The sequence below is a fragment of the Perna viridis genome, chromosome 14 (assembly GCF_037379345.1).
Source record: "Perna viridis isolate PV_CMFRI_1.1 ecotype Kerala chromosome 14, ASM3737934v1, whole genome shotgun sequence".
NCBI lineage: Eukaryota > Metazoa > Mollusca > Bivalvia > Mytilida > Mytilidae > Perna > Perna viridis.
The window spans coordinates 6783703-6799379 of record NC_142458.1 but is presented as its reverse complement, the minus strand read 5'-3'; the positions used below and the strand labels follow the sequence as shown (position 1 = coordinate 6799379).

At 32.0% G+C, this 15677-nt stretch overlaps 1 pseudogene; it reads right to left on the bottom strand.

Annotated features, from left to right (window-relative positions):
* Nucleotides 1–7827: 7827 nt before the first annotated feature.
* Nucleotides 7828–12234, bottom strand: LOC148597957 (uncharacterized; annotated as a pseudogene).
* Between the last annotated feature and the right edge of the window lie 3443 nt (nt 12235–15677).

The window sequence follows — 15677 nt, the reverse complement described above, 5'->3', positions numbered from 1 at the left end:
ATTTGATTATTGCTAGAATCTTGGTTCCCTTGATTACTCGTTCATATGTACAAATGTTTCATCGTTACCTTCCTTCAGTTTGTAAGCTAAACTTCTATACTTTGTAGGATTGATTTAAAGACAACAAAAAAGAACAGGTTCAAAGGATTTTGATTTTCATTGAATATTTTTCAAATAGGAATTATTTGGGCTTATAAATTTGAACAATAAAGGGTAGGTAGATCGTTTGTCTGGACATTTTGTATTAGAATAAAACATTTTTTCAATATGTTTTATTCGACAAAATAGATATAGCATATTAGACAGATTGTAAACAGAACTGTCAAAAAAGATTGATACAGCTTTTATAGGGTGTATGGAAGACAAGGGTAGTGGGAAGCACACGCTAATTATCATTTCCTAAAGCAATCAGTCATTGGAGATCAGAAAATACAAAACAAAACAAAACAAACACACAAACAATAAATAGAAAAAAAAAACAATAAAAAAAAACAACAACAACAAAAAAAAACAACAAAAAACACACCAAAAAAAAAAACAAAACAAACAAAACAAAACAAAAAATAAACGTTTGCACACGGTGTTCTTTTTTCAGTCTTTCAGTCTACATATGCTATACAGTCACAAAACAATAATCAATTCTACATTCATATGCGTGAATCACCTTCTGTCTGAATTTTATTAAGACTGCTATTTAAAGTAAAGCTGGTCTAAATAATCTTTGTTTACATTTTGCTCTTTCTGGTAAGTTTTCTTGATTTGTATTGATATCTTACAAGCAGTTTTAGCCACAACCAAGGAAACGTATTTACCTCATGGGTTGCTTAATTTCCGATATAAATGTACTTTTTTCATCATATGTAGTTTTTCATTGAGGCAGAAATGGCAGCGTATTCTTATTCGGGAAAATAGTTACTTGTTTGGATATTAAAAGGTCTACTAGTACAAAAGTAATTCGTTCACAATGATTATATGTTTTTATTTTGAATTGCAAAAAAAAAAAAAAAAACGAAAAGACATGAAACAAGGTAATTAATCAAAATAATAATGGAAATTATAAAAAAAAATGCGTTCAGATAAAAGGGCCTGACCTTGTCCTAGAATTCATCCATCAAACAAAATTTCTCGGTTACGTATTTTATTTTTGTTAGTTATATGTTGAAAGAAAATCTTTGAAATTTCATAAAAAAGGTGTATTTTGATATTTATTGTGTTAACAGGAGCTAATCCAAGATTTCTGGTCAAGTAACATTAATTAAATTTAAAGCCGTGCAAAATTAGGCTTAACATTTTTGGAGGAAGAAATTGTGAAAAATCAAAATCAAAGTTAGATAAGAACGCTATTGAAGGAAGAATTCAAGATTAAGTATGAGGAAAACGTAAACCGGGTCTGCCCGTATGAATTTTGTGCCTCAAAAATATCTTCAATAGTCACGGTTTAACATTCCTTCCTTTATCATAACAGTTATAACGCCGAATTCAACGGAGCTTTGAAATGACTTTCAATACTGATATAACTAAATCAGTAACTTGAATTTAAAGTCAGGATTAAAATATGATTCATTGGTCACTTTTATCTCTATTCGAAATGCAAGGCTTTATGTTTAGTCAACTTAAACACAAATATGACGGTTGGATACTGGACCGGTCATGCCCTGTAAATCGTAAGCCTCATTACACGAAAAACAATACTTATGTGGAAAAACTACAGGCACGTTCGTCCAAAATTTACATTTGAACAAGATAAGGTTCACGATGAAAGTTTAAAGTTTTTATTTCTTTTTTCTAATCCGATATAGGATCGTAATCGTCCATGTGAATATTTATACAGACAAACAATTTGCTTATGTGCAAAAGAAAACAAATTATCCGGAGTGAACTAGATCAATTCAACTCAAGCCTGTAGTACCATTCTGTTTTAATGTACCCTTCTGGAGTATTTGAGTTCCCCCTTTTTTATAAGAATTGGCGATGTATGTATTTCTACGTGTATCTTAGATATTTTATGTTATCCATCTATTCTTCTTGTGTTATCCTATAGATTTTTACCAATTTTGCCATGTCAAAGGTTTCATCTTGTTTACTCCTATGGAATTACTTCTTTTATCACTTTGTTGTAGTGACCTTCCAGTTTGCACCTTTGGTTTTATTTCTTCTTTTAAGGAGGTGGACCCAGGGTAAGGGACACAACTCTTAGAAATCATTGGAGCGTTTGTATTCAGCATTTTACACCAATCTCATCTAAGCTCTAAGCATCAAAGTAAATTTGGCTGATTTCATTCAGTTTCAATTGAAAGCTTGATAGGTTTTGGTGAAATTGAATATGATGCAAACATATCAATGATTTCAATAGTTTTGTCCCTTACCATAGGTCTACCTCCTTAATAACATAGAATCGAAAACTTGTTTTGATGTAGAAGCCAACTAGCACTTAGTCTTGGGTTCAAACACATATTTTTCATTGAAACTTAAGCTAATTTTCACGTAATAATGAAATAATGACTTACTTCTTCCATGGATAATATAAATACTTGACATTATTTGATGTCATTGCTGTATCATAAGGCTTCAATCTATATCATTAATAGCGGTGTATTATTTTTTCATCATTTAATCGATTTTAAAATGATCCAAAAAAGATCAGTTATAAGCGAAAACGTCTGTTGATTTACGGAACACATGCCTGATACACACACACCAAGAATATTTTCATGGGTAGTTTTGTACATGTCATGGTGATTTGTTTTATTCAATTGGTACTGGCTCTGCATGATTGTTTATTGAAGGCATTTCAAATAATGATCTAATAGAAAAACATCATGCATTCATATTCGTACTCCAAAAATTTATGTATATACCATTGCCCGGTACAAAAGTACTTACAACAATACATACAATAAATCATTTGTTTTTGAAAAAAAATCAAGTGCTAATTGAACTCGCTTTAATCGTCATAAATTATATTATATAAGATCATAATCGAAGGCTGCATGGCAACCTTGGCTAAGCTACCTTGTAAGGTAAACGTTCTATCTTTTTGTAAATAACAAGACGAAAGATAATTGGTCATACAATGCAGAATAAAAAAAGATAAGTCTAAGTAAGAATTATGAAATAAATGAGAAAGTATGTTTTCTTCACTTTCTAAATACCAAATACCTTTCATGGTCGTCATCACGAACTCTTGGATCGTTAAAGTGTATCCATCTGCATGCACCATGGACACTAATCTTTGCAACGTGTCTTAGTTTTCCTTTCATCTTTCGTCTACCCCGGATTCGGCGGATGTTTCTAGAAAAGCAAAGGACGCTTACCCTACCGGTTTACCTCGTCCATGTTCCCAGTTTTTAATGGAGTCTGAATGTCTAATTTAATTTTGTTACTTTATATGTATTATTTTGGTTATTTCATTATCTTTATTGTGTTTGTCTGGTCTTTGTCCCTGGATTACATTCTTTTGCTTTCCGCTATAATCTTGGTTCTTTTTATTACTCTTTAAAGGACTTTGAAGATTGAATTAATAGTGAGAGTTGCATCTACGTGTTAGAATTACTCATTTCAGTTAAATTTCTATTGAAACTTACTCCCTGCGGTATCAAAAATGATATATGATATACGATAAATGACCATTTATGCCAATATTTTACCTCTCGCCCAACCCGTGGTAATACAATGATACAATGGGTTTAAATATTTCTGACATTCTCAAGGTGTGACCTTCCTTTTTCTATGCTCACATCGCTCGGGGAATAATAATGCGGCATAAATGGTATTTCGGTGGTAAAACAATAATAAAATGGAGTTTCCGTGATTTATTTCGTAATTATTCATTCCCATCCAATGCATCTTAGATTTAAATATTTCGGGCATTATCAAGGTGTGACTTTCAATTCCTTTGCGCGCATTTGTCGTATTTTAATCAACAAAGCTACTTTAGGTGCAGTACTAGTGTATTTTGTCCATCACTTAACCGTGTAATACAAGTAATGACTGTGATCAGTGCCTAGTTGAAGTTGACGTTATGGTCAAAATTAAAAAGACAAAACGGTGCAAAAGTTTGATTAATTAATAATTTCTCTACGGTTGTAAACATCAAATCATTGTCATGGCAACATATATTTGTTTTTGACAAGGCATCACTTAAAAAACACGTTTCTGAAAAGTAATTATGAGTTTACAAATAGGGAATGGTTATGTGCTTATGTAAAATTGTTTGATATCTAAATTGTTAAGTAGTACTCCGGCTAAGAATCATGCAAAATGTGATTCATGGGTGAAAAGCCTACATATTTTTATTTTTAATATTTTGTTTGAAATGCCATAGTAAACAGAAATTTACATTCAGTTCTTCATATAACCCGTGTTCTTAGGAGATACAAATTATATAGAATGCACTGTAGATTTCAAAATTAAGGGAGGTAACTCTGTAAATGACACTCAAATACAATAGAATCTATTGAAATTTCAATGTTGATTATATCCTAAGAGCAGGCAGATGTGAATAAATAAGTACACAGTTCATAGTATAGACCCATAAAACAACTTAATAACAAAAATAAAAATATGTAGCCTTTTTTGGGAAGTATCACATTTTTCAGATTTTGCATGATTCTTACAAAGACTGCTACTTAACATAAATAAAATGTTTTCCGGGTACATATAAACTTTAAGCAGTACATCAAACAAATCGTGAGAACTTGAATCATTCGCAATAAATCAAACATTTTTATAACAATACTCATGTAGTTAGAGTGCTTATAAATTTATCTATATATCTACTTCCGATGACAATTCAATCAAGGGGAGTTTGTTCGTGGGTTCGGTCGTCCTGCCATTTGTTCAAATGCAGTTTTATCATTTATAGCTTCATGACCTTAAAGTACGTTAAAATTTACGTTTCAACCAGAACATCGTTTTTATTGTATAATATTACAAATATCATCTGTATAATCAGATTCCAAGCTATCCATTTTATTCCAATGCAAAAAAATGTACGTGTTGTGAGTGCTTAATTGTTCATTTCAATTTTATGCCCGTGCATCTACAAACTCAGAGCATATTGTCTTATCCATGTCCAGTATTTTCAGTATGTTAAATGGATACACTAAACATTAGAATCGAAATCTGACAAAGGCAATATTTTCATACGGCAACGACGCATCATTTCACGCAAAATAGAACAAAAAAATTTCGTAACAGAGATAAGAATCTAACTTACACATGAACATCAACTATTTCTTTCTTTTCTGAAATCAAATTATCGGCTAAAATAAATCAATTGAAACAAAACACAATATGGCATTGGACCAAAATGTTCCAGAAAGTTCCGTGTCAGGCCTTTCCGCCAAACTGTATGTCTGATTTTATGTCCTTCTGTTGTTTCATACTTTTGAAAATGTTACTGACCAACTGACAATCTGTATTAGCAAAGAAGAAATCACTATGAGTGTTACGATGCCATTATAGCTGGAAGTTGTTGACATTCATTTTCCTAGTTTACAAATTTCTTCCACAATTCTTATAAATCATTTGAATGTTTGTATTCACCATTTTACACCAATCTCATGTAAACATCAAAGTAACTTGGACTGACTTCATTCTGTTTCAGATTAAAGTTTGATAGCCTTCGGTGTAATTTAATATGATACAAACATATCAATGATTTCCAGAGTTATGTCCTTTACCCTAGGTCTACCTCCTTAATAAATTACCTTTATTTAATCTTTAACAAAGTTTTATTTTCGAGATATAAAAGGTAGAATGTTAACGGTAGATGAATCATGAGAAAATAAAACATGTAATCTAAGGAGTTAAATAACATGCATCAAGTACAAGGAATCCTGTATCCTTCAATAAAATCAATGGTACCTAAGTTCTTACTTATTTTGAAGGTGCAATTAAGAACGCCTCTTCGTAGTATTTTTTATGAAAATAACATTTTCTTCATTTTAAATATATGCGAAAGCAATTGTATTATGGCACGAGATATAATTTGTCAATTCTCAAAAATTGAGGTAAATACCCTATCGCTGTTTAAGTAGAATTCTTTGTAAGAATCATGCCAATGCTGTAATGTGTGTTACACCCGAAAAAAAAAGGCTACACATTTTTATTTTTGTAATTAATTTGTTATGTTGGTCTATATGATGAAAAGTATAATAATTCATTCTAATGTGTCTGCAATTAGGAGATAATTCATATTGAAAATTCAATAGCTTTATTGTGTTTCATTTGTATTTACACAGTCATCTTCCTTAATTTTGAATTTTATAGTACATTCCTTATAATTTATATCTTAAAATTCCCAAACTATTGGAATGTTTTCTAATCTGCTTTATATGATTTAATTTAGCAGTCTTTCCAAGAATCATGCAAATTCTATATTATGTGATACCCTTAAAAAAGGCTTCACATTTTGAATTTTGTTATTAAGTTGTTTTGTGGGTCTTTATGATGAAATGTATTACCATTCATTCCAATCTGTCTGCTCTTTTGAGATAATCCAAATTGAATATCCAATAGATTCTAGTGCATTTTAGTGTCATTAACAGACTTATATCCCTTTATTTTGAATTTTACAGTACATTCTATATGTTTTGTCCTTTAAGAGCACAGATTATATGAAAAGCCACATGTTGATTTCTGTTTACCATAACATGTCAAATAAAAAAATTCAAAAATACAAATATGTAGGTTTTCCAACCATGAACTACATGTTGCATGGTTCTTAGCCGGAGTACTATTTGAAAGTGTAAACGCATTTCAATACACCAATCTAAGCCCCATAAATAGAAGACGCAATTTCACTGCACCGCATAAAATTTTAAATATTGATATTGAACATATTTTGGTGGGGAAGATGCAATCCGTTAAATCATACGGGCAGTTTGTTTTCAAATGCTTTCAGATTTCTAAAAAAAAAAAAACAACATTTACACAAATTAAATGTGATTTTAGCGTGAAATCCACACAATGACTCGATACCCATGCATGAGTTGATTGTTGTTCTAAAAGTTCCTTAAGATAGGAGATACGTAAATATCGCGTCCTAGAATTTTTCTAAAATTTTTCATGCGGAAAGATCGACTCGAATGCAATCATATGACAGAAAAAATGATATGTTACCGGATTTCGTTTTCTTAGTACAAATATACACGTACAAAGATGCAAATACATAGGGTATGTAGGGAAATTGATAAAAAACGGAAGGTATTAAATTATTTCTAAGAATTGTAAAATAACGGTGCCTAGAATTCTATTCCTAAAAAAATATATATAATTATCAACCGTAATAGCTATCCAACGATATAAAGAAATCACTTGACAACGGGGCTCGTTAATCCGTCATGCTCTCATAAATGGGAATACTTACCATTTTTGGGGGTCTTTTTCGGTAACGTCAAACTTTACTTCGGCGACGTCACATTCTTAACATGTTTATACAGTTGTGAATGAAACGCTAGACTTGCTACGACACTTGTTACATATGTAGTGCCTGTAGCAAAATAAGTCATGGAAAGGCTTTGGACAGTTTTTTTCTTTAGTTTCAGTTTCAAATGAATTTTAAAAAAAAATTCCCTACGGAATTAAAATATTGAAAGGGCAGAAAAACAAAGTTTTTCATGAAGAATGCGATTTATAAATACATGTAGCACTGTCTCACCATCTCACCCTTCTATTTCAGATAACTATATTTTACGAAAACATTTTCTGCATATTCATTTATTTAATAACACGTATTTGTATCGAAATAAGATCTCTTTAAAATGGAAATAAAATGGACATGATCGTTGCGTTTTTTATTTCTTTTTTGTCATTCATTCCTTATCAAAAAATGAAGCGATCGATCGAATAATTCTCTTTGTTTTTTGTTGCTCTTGGCTTTCCATTAGAAAGTTCTTCGCTGAGTAGCTGTTCAACACCTTCCACATTTCCGCGTTGATAGGCTAACCTCAAACGCGATAGTTCTAATCCAGATGACGCAATTTTCTTAACCATGGGCTTTAAAATTACATTACGGAAGAGATGAGAATGTTTCACTTTTGATAATAATGTCACTGTTCTGCTTAAACGAATTTATGGTGCATTCAACAGTGAAAGTGTGATTTTCAATCATTGTTTTCGGGATATCGATACTTTCTATAAGCAGTGGTAAGGATTTAACGTCCCCGATTGCATCATGAGCATCATATGAAATGCCAAATAAACCGGCTAGTAACGCCACCTGACTGAAACTTTTCTTTTCAATTTTTCGATTTACTAAAAACTCTTTCATAAGTGGTAGAGTATCTATAAATACTACACACTTTTCCTTAAAACTTTCTAAAAAAAACCCATTCTCCTCTGAGGCTTTAACTAGGATTTTTGAGACAAACGCTCTACCATTGTGCGCCAGTAATAATGTATTATACGGTAACCAAGATACAAAATCGATAAAGCTGTAACGTTTTGGATCTGTGATCATTATTTCGCCATTTTTGAACAACAAATGCCCGGTTTTTGTATGCGGATGGGGAAATTTTCTTTTGAACAAATTGGTGAATAGCAATACATTTGTATTAACATATGTAACCGTAATTTATATTCAATTACAAATAATAGCTATAAAAGGTATAGCAAAGATAGCCTGTTTCAACTTTAATTTACGGTGCCTTAAAAAGGACAAACATGAATAGAATGCATGCAAAAAAGATACAACATAATTCATTTTTTTTGCAAATCATAATATTTTCGCGTGCAAGGTAATTATGATGTACTCAGATCATACATGTATATGGTGTGCAGATATCATATTATGTTAAAATAATGAGCGAATGTAATATGCAATTTGATTTGCATGCACTTCATCAAGGTTTTGTTTTTATCTTTGGGCGTTAAAATGAGAATTTTGTAACTTTTAGAATTAAAGAAAGCTAGCTATTCATTTGTAACGTTTAAAAATTAAATTGAATTTACCAAATCCTGAAGTTTCAAAATCAAAAAATACGAAATGTTGATCTCTAATACATATATGGGTATCCATTATTTCCTATACTGGATCCGGAATCTTGATGATATTATTTTGCTGAACGTCTCTAGTCGCTACACCACTGGCATATGTTGTATCCTCTTTAATTTCTTTCGTTTTTATTTTCAAAGACCTTGTTTGCTTTCTTTCTAGTCTTTTTATTTAGTTTCCGATAAACTGACATTTTCTCTCTTAATCGTTCTCTTTTTGTCAAGTTTCTTTAGTAAATTTCCCAGGTGATAGGTTGTGTGCTATATAGACATTTCGGAAATGAATTTAAAGTATGTAATGTATTTATAACTTCTATTTTGAGTTTAGGGAGCAACCATTTGATTTTTTTGGTGGTTTGGGGGGTGGGGGCTAGGATCAATTCTTTTTTCAGCCTTTTCTCTTTGGGAAAATACAGACCCTGGCCGTTTTTCAACATAAAGAAGCCTTTTTATTTCAAACATCCAAATAAAAATAAAATGGTAGTTCCCTTATTACGAGATAGATTGTCACCGAATTCTTTCTAAATGTTGTTAATATTCCAAATGTCGTATTTTGAGAAAATATAGCGGATTTTATGAACATTTTAGGCAATTGGGAAACTGTAGAAACATTTAGTGCACACAATTTGAAACCGGATGTTGCATTTTATTGTTTCAGCTGTACAAAATGTGTAACACGCACCCATATATACATGTACTTCCCCAGTACCCAAATACAATTTGCCGATTTATTATTATTGTTACTACCATTATTATGGTTTATAGGTGAACAGTTGTTAAGGGTAATACTTCATGTACCGTATTTATATGAGCATGGTTCATTTTATTGTAGTGCAGTCTACTTAACGCATACTCTGTATCCGGTCTATTATAGAATTGCAATTTTACCCAGAAATTGTGTACCTGCAGTATATAAGATTTCCCTTCATTTTGCTGTATTACCACTGCCGCTACTCTGTAGTTTAAAGATTCACTTCCACCAAAGTGTTCTGACTTAGGAGCTTTCAAAGCAATGCACTGATTGAGCGACTCATTTCTTTGAGAGCTTCCTAAGTTTGACAGCTTGTCAGCTTTTTTGGCGTACTGCCTAAAAAGACAAGACAGATCTTTGAATAATGCTTCAGCACGTAGGTCTTTACCATATGATAAGTCCTTGTGTGTATAGTTTCCTAGATTCCGCTGGTTATTACACCATGTATCACAGCTGGAATGATTACCAAACGAATGAGGTACAATCGAAATAATTGCTTTTTTCAAACCTTCTGGATTATTTGGATTTTGGGCTATTGCATAGTCAATATTTTTTCTCAAGTAATTGATGGTAGTGGTCGATAAAGAACCTTTAAACATTTCGTGTAAATGATACAAGTCACCGACGATATCCTTACGGTTGTGATTTTTGTCCCCTTTCTTTTTTATTTCATAGGTAAGATTTTGCTTAAATTTTGAAATTGTTGTCGAGTCATCATCCATAACAATACATGAAATGCAACACCCATCATTCTCTACATCTTTAGCACTGCCTTGGTGGTTCTTACAACAGTCATGAAAACCATCACCCATTTCATTTAAGTGGTGACATTTTTTACAATCCGTTGACTCCCATTTTCTGACCTATCATTGTTGCGTGGCATAAATAATAACAGAGCTCAATAAATAACACATTGATAATGAACATTTGGGATATTCGGTAAGCATGCATATTCAATGAAGTGATTGTATTCTTACTGACGGAGACACCAACTGACATTGGTAGGAAAGCTGGGAAATCTTCTCAAGTATTACAAAACAGGTGCCTGCAAGGGGAAGGGACATAGAAATACCAGTGTCAGTGCGTGCGTGCGTCCGTCACACTTGTGGACGCAAATCCGTCGACGGATTTGTTCAAACTTATTATGATAATTAATAATAATATAGTTGATAACATTGCATCGACATTTAATTTCGACAAATTTAAAGGAGTTATGAAACTTTTGCATGTCAACTTTTTTTGTGGCAGCGGGGGACGTATGGCTGATCATGACACTCTTGTTGAAAATAAATTATAATATAAACATAAGTACATGCATATCACTTTTTCATGTGGGGTCTCTGGCTTGTATCTTGACACAGTGCTTTTAAATGTCAGACATGAAAACAAAATGCATTCTTCTTGTATAATGCACACCTGTCAAACTACTGTAACTTCGTCCACTTCCTCTCTTTTGCCAACCTCCGTCAAAGGCAACTGATATTTCATCGGTCATACTTCTATCTGACCCCTTATTTGATATTTCTTGAGATAATCTGAATAACACACTTGATCATACATACTATAATGACTAAGGGTTTTTTTTCTCTCGAACTGCCCTTGAACCTATTACCATCTTATTTCGGTTTGATTTCTAATATCAGTGATGGAATAAAGGTCGGTTCAAAAATTCATGCAGTGTTTGGGCAAGAGTGAGCAAATAATAGCATGTAACCCATCTGGAACCCACTTTTCAAAATCTGTGAATCCACCCCTCTCGTATATTACACACATATAAATATAATATTACAAATTCATTTTCTAATATTACGCATTGGATTTCTTATATCACAAAACACTTTTTTAATATTAAAAAATAATTTTTTAATATTAATAATTGAATTGAATTTCTGATATTAAAAAAAACTATTTTTAGTATTAGAAATTGATTTTCTAATATTAGAAAATGGATTTGTCGTATTCAGTGACGACTTTTTAATATTAGAAAACCATTTTGTAATATTAAAAAATGTGACTGATTTTCTAATATTACAAATTCAATTTGTAATATTACAAAATGTACGATATTTTTTATATTACTAAATCAGGAATTTGTAATATTAGAAAATGAATTTTTAATATTAGAAAATGAATTTTTAATATTACAAATTGAATTTCTAATATTAAAAAATCTTTTCTAATATAAAAAAAATGATTTTGTAATATTAGAAATTCATTTTCTAATATTACAAAATATTGATTTTTGTCCACTCCGGCTTGCCATGGCGGTGAATAATAACCAGTGAATAGCTTTGTATCTTTATATTTATATCGTTATAAACCGTACTTATTCATGGCTATTTCTTCTTGTATGGCTCTTTGGCAAGACACATCTGTGCAGCTTTCAATCCTTCTACCTATTTCTCTTTCTCTTTGCTTTAAATTTTTTAGCTCATTGGCGGAATGTTCAATGCTGCCAGGAAATTTGTAGTTTGGTTAGATTCCATTCCCGAGTTTATGTAAGTGGACGAAGCTATTGAACAAACTTCAATGAAACCATAAGACATGTGAAAGCGTTTGAAACAATTTATATGGAGGTACATGGTAAAACTGTCTCTCAAAGTAATGAAATATTGGACAATTTTAATGTTTTCTTCTGCAATATTGGGCATAATCTTGGTAAAAACTTTGACGACTCATAACCTAAGGTGAAACAATTAATGGTCTTAAATTCTTTTTCGATACCTCAGATGTCTAAAACTTGTTAAAATAGAAATACATGATATGTCTACAGCCAAAGCAACTGGACTTGATAATATTTCTGTAAAACTGTTGAAAACTACCTACTTCTGATGTCATTGTTAATATCTTAACACATATTTTGAATTTATCAATTGAAAGTCGTATTTTTAAAGATGATTGGAAGATGGCTGGAGTAACTCCAATATTTAAATCTGGAGATGAGCACATGGTCAAGAACTACAGACCAGTATCGGTATTACCTATTGTCAGTAAAATTATAGAGAGACATATTTTCAATTCTTTTTATGATCCTTTATCCATAAATGAATTAATTACTAACTGTCAGTCTGGTTTTAGACTCAAGCAATCCTGTGAAACTGCTTTAAATCGTCTAATTTATCGTTGGTTAAAACATACAGACCAAGGGAAGTTAACAGGTGTTTTATTTATAGACCTGAATAAAGCCTTTGACACGATTAATCATGTATTATTATATAAACTTGAAATGTTTGGATTTTGTGAAACAAATTTAAAATGGTTCAAATCTTATTTGTCATTTAGACAAGAATGTGTTGGTTGGAATGGTACTTTATCAAAACCAAGGGATATTACTATAGGTGTATCTCAACGATCTATCTTGGGGCCGTTATTTTTATTGTATTTGTTTAGCATTCCGAACTTTGAGATATTAATATTGATTGTCATTTATCTTGGTCTTATCATATTGATTTTTTTACCAGAAAGATATCTAAGAAAATTGGTGTTTTAAAACGTTTAAAAAGCTTTATGTCACATGAAGTCCTTTTAAACGTATACAACTCTGTCATTTTTCCTCATTTTAATTATTGTTGCACCGTATGGTCTAATACCAAAATGTGGCAAGAGTAATCAAGAGAACCAAGGTTATAGCGGTAATCAAAATAATGTAATCCAGAGACAAAGACCAGACATGGAAAACAGACATACACAACAAAGAACATAAAGTAACTAAAATCATACATACAAAGTAACAAAAACAAATGAGCAACTCGGATTCCACTAAAAACTGGGAGCATAGACCAGACTAACGAGGAAAGGAAAACTATGACCCGTTGAATAAATCAGTTTTCATGACGCTGATGGACAGACCATAACGATCCACGAGTTCATGATGACGACCATAAAACTTCTGTAGTGATGACTTCAATCTTGTAGCAACATAACCCTGTTCCAGAAGCCTATTTGTTAGAGTTCTAGCACGATATAAAAAGTCTGCGTAGTTCGGCAAGCTCTGGTATAACGTATGAGTTGTGATATGAACACTCCATACACAAGAGCCGAAGGGATGTTGCCACAGATGAAAAGTCATCACGTTTGTCGTAAAGTTTGGTCAATAGTTTTCCTTTAGAATCGATTTCTAAGTGTATGTCAAGATACGAGGCTGACTTCACAATGTTTGTAGTATCCTTTATCTCAATTTCTTTTGGGTAGATGCTATGTATCAAATCACCGAAATTAGGATTGTTTAAAGATAATACGTCATCTATATAGCGGAAACTGAGATTGAAGGATCTAGCCAAACGATAGTCTTTCTTTCTGATCAGAGCAGCTATAAAGTCAGCCTCATAAGAGTGAAGGAATAGGTCAGCAAGTAAAGGAGCACAATTAGTTCCCATTGGAATGCCGACCGTTTGTTGAAAAACACGTTCACCACACTGGACAAATATGTTGTTGATTAAGAATTCCAGCATTTTACAAACATCTTCCTCTGTATATTTGGAAGATGATTTGGAACTATTTCTTACAAAGTATGAGGAATCTCTACCAAGAACTATATATTTGTATCTAGGTGTACTATCTTTTTTGGAGAAAAAAAACAACAATATATAATGTTTTTAAGTCGGGATTTTAACTGAGTATGGGGAATAGAAGTATACAGTGTTGAAAAATCATAGGTTTTAATGCTATTATATTCAGATAATAGTTTTGAACTGATTGTCTCCAAAAGATCTTTCGAATTTGTCAGGATCCACATTGAATTAATACCACTACGGGAGTAACAAGTGTTGTGGTAGGACTGCAGACCCTCTCTGACAGTTGTGAGTATAGAAGTTAAAAGTTTTGAAAGGGGTTTGGTGGTACATTTTGCAGATCCAGCTATGAAAACCTGAATGTCTTTATGTTTTAAATATGTACATAAAGTGAGCTCTAGAGATACCAGACAAAGCAAAAGAAATTTATTATATATACCAAAAGCTCGAACAGATTTTTTTAAAAGATCCTTTGTTAAGTCAGGTAGTTTGTTATGGAATAATTCACTATCGAGCATAAGAAACTGTTCTACAATTGAATGTTTAAAAGGACATACTTAGATAATTACGTTAACATGTCCACCAATAATTAGACATTTTGTAGTGAATTCCTATCATATACATGTGATATTATCTATTTAAAATTGTTATTTCATTTAATGTGTATTTTATACTTTATGTTGTAAATCATGTATATAATGCATGACCATACTGTAAACTAATCTTCGGACTAAATATGTCATTCCGTTGAAATAAAGGACTTTATTATTTATTGTTATTATTATTACATACTTTAAGTGGAACGAATACATATACATGTGTATGCTTAATTATATGGCACCGGTTTGAAGACACTGTGATTGACTTAACAAAATATGTTCAGTGTTGACCGTTATTAATGCATTCGAAATCCATTTTCTTTCATGACGTCATAACTAACCTACTACTTATTGTACCCTTACGATTTTTTCGATGAAATCAACACCTTGTATTCTACTGTATGCAATTCCTGTTTGTCTCATAGTGAGATTTATTGTTTAACGCCCTATGGAAGGTATTTCATGCATTTCAGGACGAACAATTGATAAATCGAACAGACCCTGCTTTGCACTATTCCGACATGTTTGGCTTGATGTAAATTGTGCTTGCTCACAGAAACAACTACTTGTAGGTAAGACATACCACCCTACTCGGAAACATTATTCTGACTCCAGGCCAACCAGTCATCACTCTATCCTCTTAAATACCGCGAGCTTGGGGACGAAACATTGACTTCCTAGTGTAAAGTCTTTAGTGTGAGTTGACCTGGGATTTAACCCACTATCTTGCACACTGAGGCTGAAGACATACCCTGAAAAACAGATCTATTAAAATGGAAAAAAATATAATAAACATATCATTCTGCATTCAGATAGCCT